A 4704-nucleotide genomic window follows, 5' to 3' on the forward strand; every position below is an offset into this window, starting at 1 on the left:
CAGTGTGCGTGGCTGTCCCAGGGATGGCACGATGTGGGTTGGTGTCCTTTGGGAGGAGGTCCGGCGTGGGGGGGTGTCCTGTGGGTGAAGTGGCAGGGATTGGTGTCCCAGGGGTGGCACTGCAGGGGCAGGTGTCCTATGGGTGATGTGACGTGGGTGGGTGTCCCAGGGGTGACACAGCACAGCTGTGTGTCCCCTGGGTGCCCCTGCATGTCCCCCCATCCCACTGCACCCCACCCTTTCCCACCCCATCCCATCCCACCCCACCCCATCTCATCCCCCTGTACCCCCGTCTCCATCCCTCTGTCACCCCCAAGGCCACCCCTGGGACCCCCCCGCTGTCCCAACCCACCTACTGTGGGTGAACAGACCCCCCCTCAACCTCCCCCCCCCCCCAGGGGCACCCACATCCCCCAGGGACACGAAGTGACACCAGGTGACACCACAGGACACGGCTCTGGGGACGTTTACTGACCTCGAGGGTCCCAAAGCAGGGGACAAAGCGCGGCAGGAGCCCCACCCGGGGGGTCCCCACCCCCCTTCCCCAGCGCGGGGGGCTCGGGGGAGCGAGAATCCACCCCCCCGAGCTGCACTTTGGGCTGGGGGGGACACCAGGGGTGGGGTCCCCCTTTTGCCCTCCCCGGGGGGCTCAAGCAGAAGCGCTGAGGGGGTTGGGGGGGTCGGTGCCGTGCCACCGGTAGCACCAAATGGGGGGACACTGTAGAGGGACACTGGGGTGCCCCCCTTCCTGCCCCCCAAGCCGGGGGGGGGGCCCTGCCCGTCCTGGCACGGCGGCGGGCGCGGGGTGGGGGGCACGTGTGGGGCTCCTCATGGCCCTCGGGGGCGAGTGATGATGCGATAGGGGGGCTGGGCACTGCCACGCTTCCCGCGGGGCACCCCCGGCGTCCCCGTGCCCGGGGGGGCACTGCCCGAGCCGGGCTCTGGCTCTGCGGGATGAAAGGAGAGGGGTGTCAGGTGAGGGGGCACCGAACCACCACAAAGAACTAACCCACAGTGAGGATCTGCTGCCCCACAGAAATGGGGTTCGTGCCCCCCTTCGCCCCGGGAGTCCCCCAGTCCCTGGGGGCACCCACACGGGCCCCCCCCGGCTGGCAGCACTGCCTGGCACCCCCGGCTGGCACCCCAAAAGCCGGGGTTTCCCCGCGGGAAAGCGCAGCTGGGAAGGGGAGGGGGAGAGGGAGGAGGGTGGGGGGCACCCGCCGCCCCCCAGCTGGGCACGGGGTGGCAGGGGGGGCTGGCACCGGGGTATCCCCTGGGACAAGGGGGCTCCGGGAGCTGCTTCGGTCCAAGAGGGTGCCCGTGGTCCCCTTTGACCTTGGGGGGCTCCTTGGATCTCCCATGGCTTGAGGGGCTCCGTGCTCTCCCTTGGGAGACCCTTCCCCAGGAACACCCTTGAGCCTCGGGGAGCTCCAGGGTCTCTCCTGGTCCTAAAGGGGCTCCATGGTTTCCTTTGGATTGAGAGGGGCTCCATGGTCTCCCTTGAGCCTCGAGGAGCTCCAGGGTTTCTCCTGCTCTGAAAGGGTCTCCATGGTTGTGTCTCTCAATCCAAGAGTGTCCCCATGGTCTCCTTTGGATTGAGAGGGTCTCCATGATCTCCCTTGGGAGACCCTTCCCCAGGAACTCCCTTCAACCCTGGGGAGCTCCAGGGTCTCTCCTGGTCCAAAAAGGTCTCCATGATCGCCTCTCTCAATCCAAGAGTCTCCATGGTCTCCTTTGACCCTCCCTTTGTTTGAGAGGGTCTCCATGATCTCCCTTAGGAGACCCTTCCCCAGGGACTCCCTTCAACCTCAGAGGGCTCCAGAGTTTCTCCTGGTCCCAAAAGGTCTCTGTGGTCCCCTCTCTCCATACAAGAGGGTCTCCATGGTCTTCTTTGGATTGAGAGGGGCTCTGTGGTCTCCCTTGAACCTCGGGGAGCTCCAGGGTTTCTCCTGCTCTGAAAGGGTCTCCATGGTCACCCCTCTCAACCCAAGAGGGTCCTCACGGCCCCCTTTAACCCTGGGGGGCTCCCTGGTTCTCCTTTGGATTGAGAGGCTCTCCATGGTCTCCCTTGAACCTCGGGGAGATCCAGGGTCTCTCCTGACCCAAAAGCATCTCTCCATGGTCACCTCTCTCCATCAGAGAGGGTCCCCATGGTCTCCCTTGGTTTGAGAGAGGCTCCAGAGCTTCCCTTGGCCCTGGAGGGTTCCAGGGGTTCCCTTGATCCAGGAGGATCCCTTCATGGTCTCCCTTGAATTGAGAGGGTCTCCAGGGACTCCCTTAAATCTTGGGCAGCTCCAGAGTTCCCCTTGGTCCAAAATGGTCTCCATGGTCACCTCTCTCAATCCAAGAGTGTCTCCATGGTCTCCCTTGCTTTGAGAGGGGCTCCATGAGGGGGGCTCCATAGTCTCCCTAGAACCTTGGGAAGCTCCAGGGTTTCTCCTGGCCCAAGTGGGTTTCCATTCCATGGTTGTGTCTCTCAATCCAAGAGGGTCTCTATGGTCTCCCTTGGTTTGAAAGGGGCTCCAGCATTCCCCTTGGCCCTGGGGGGCTCTGGGGGTTCCCTTGATCCAGGAGGGACTCCATGGTCTCCCTTGTTTTGAGAAGGGCTCCATCGTGTCTCTTGAGCCTTGGGGAGCTTCAGGGTTTCCCTTGGTCCAAGAGGAGCTCCATGGGTGTTTCTCAGTCCAAGAGGGGATCCATGGTCTCCCTTGAACCTTGGGGAGCTCCAGGGTTTCCCTTGACCCTGGGGGGCTCCCTTGGCCCAAGAGGGTCTCCATGGACTCCCTTGGTCCTGAGGAGCTCTCTTGGCCCAGGAGAATCTCCATGGATGCCTCTCTCAATCCAGGAGGATCTCCATGGTTATCTCTCTCAATCCGAGAGATTTCCATGGTTGTCTTTCAATCCAAGAGGGTCTCTACAGTTGCCTCTCTCAATCCAAGAGTGTCCAAGGTCCCTTCTCTCAATCCAAGAGGATCTCTGTCATTGCCTCTCTCAATCCAACAGGATCTCCATGGTTGCCTCTCTCAGTCCAAGTGTGTCTCCATGGCTGCCTCTCAATCCAAGAGGATCTGTATGGTTGCCTCTCTCAATTCAGGTGGATCTCCATGGTCCTTTCTCTAATCCAAGAGAATCTCCATGGTTGCCTCTCTCAATCCAAGAGGATCTCTATCATTGCCTCTCTCAATCCAAGAGGATCTCCATGGCTGCCTCTCTCAATCCAAGAGGATCTCCATGGCTGCCTCTCTCAATCCAAGAGGATCTCTATCATTGCCTCTCTCAATCCAAGAGGATTTCCATGGCTGCCTCTCTCAATCCAACAGGATCTTCATGGTTACCCCTCAATCCCAGAGGATCTCCATGGCTGCCTCTCTCAATTCAAGAGGATTTCCATGGTTATCTCAATCCAAGAGGATCTCCATGGCTGTCTCTCAATCAAAGAGGATCTCCATGGATGCCTCTCCCAATCCAAGAGGATCCCCATGGTTGCCCCTCAATCCAAGAAGATCTCCATGGACGCCTCTCCCAGTCCAAGAGGATCTCCACTGTTCTCACCCCAGGAGGGTCTCCATGCTCTCCCCTGCTCCCGGAGCTCTCCCTGCCCCACTCCTGGGGGCTCCAGCCCCCCGTGCTCCGTGCCCGCTCCCGGGGGTGCCGCGGGCGCTCCGGCTGGTGCGGGGGCAGGGCGGGGGGTGGTTACCTGGCCAGATGATGGCTTCCAGCAAGGTGACCCTTCTAGCCAGGACCTCCAGCCGGGCCTGCTGCCGCAGGAGGGTTTGGAAGCTACTGGCCTGGGGGAGAGGGAGAGAGCAGAGCAGAGCAGAGCAGAGCAGAGCGTTGGCCCCGCAGGGGCACGAGGGGCATGGGGGGCATGGCAGGGCGGGGGGCATGGAGGACATGGCAGGGTGGGGGGCATGGCAGGGCAGGGGGCACGGCAGGGGGGGGGCTGATGCGCTGGGTGGGGGTGCCAGGTCTGCCGGGTGGGTGCCCTCCCAGGGGGTCCCGTGGCCCCAGGGGGCTGTGAGGGCCTCCCCCCTCCCTGGGGGTCCCTCGTGGGGACCCTCCAGCAGGCACAGCTGGCTCAGTGTCCCTGAGAGCGCCCTGAGGGGAGCACTGATGTCCCCTACTTGGGGACGCTCCTGCTGCCACCCTCAGCATGCTGAGCCCCCCAAAATGTGGGGGGACATGTCCCCAACCTGTCCAGGAGGACACTGATGTCCCCTACCTGGGGACACTCTCCCTGCCACCCCCAGTACACTGAGCTCCCCAAAAGACTGAGGGACATGTCCCCAACCTGTCTAGGGGGATACAGATGTCACCAACCTGGGGACATTGCCACCCCCAGCACACAGAGCCACCCAAAATATGAGGGGACATGTCCCCAACCTGTCCAGGGGGACATTAATGTCCCTTACTTGGGGACATTCCCTCTGCCACCTCCAGCACACAGAGCCCCCCAAAATATGAAGGGACATATCCCCAGCATGTCCAGGGGGACATTAATGTCCCCAACCTGGGGGCATTTCCCCTGCCATCCCCAGCATGCTGAGCTCCCCAAAATGTGGGGGGACATATCCCCAACCTGTCCAGGGGGACACTGATGTCCCCTACTTAGGGACAGTCTCCCTGACACCCCCAGCATGTTGAGCTCCCCAAAACGTGGGGGGACATGTCCCCAACCTGTCCAGGCAGCCATTAATGTCACCT

General features: G+C 62.0%; 1 long non-coding RNA gene across 1 annotated transcript; it reads right to left on the reverse strand.

Annotated features, from left to right (window-relative positions):
* Nucleotides 1-450: 450 nt before the first annotated feature.
* LOC113960170 lies at nt 451-3847 on the reverse strand. Its single transcript, XR_003531987.1, has 2 exons — nt 3698-3847; nt 451-947 (listed from the first exon to the last, which is right to left on the reverse strand). It is a non-coding gene; the product is annotated as an uncharacterized LOC113960170 (long non-coding RNA).
* Nucleotides 3848-4704: the final 857 nt, after the last annotated feature.

The sequence above is a fragment of the Corapipo altera genome, unplaced genomic scaffold (assembly GCF_003945725.1).
Source record: "Corapipo altera isolate COAL_440 unplaced genomic scaffold, ASM394572v1 162, whole genome shotgun sequence".
NCBI lineage: Eukaryota > Metazoa > Chordata > Aves > Passeriformes > Pipridae > Corapipo > Corapipo altera.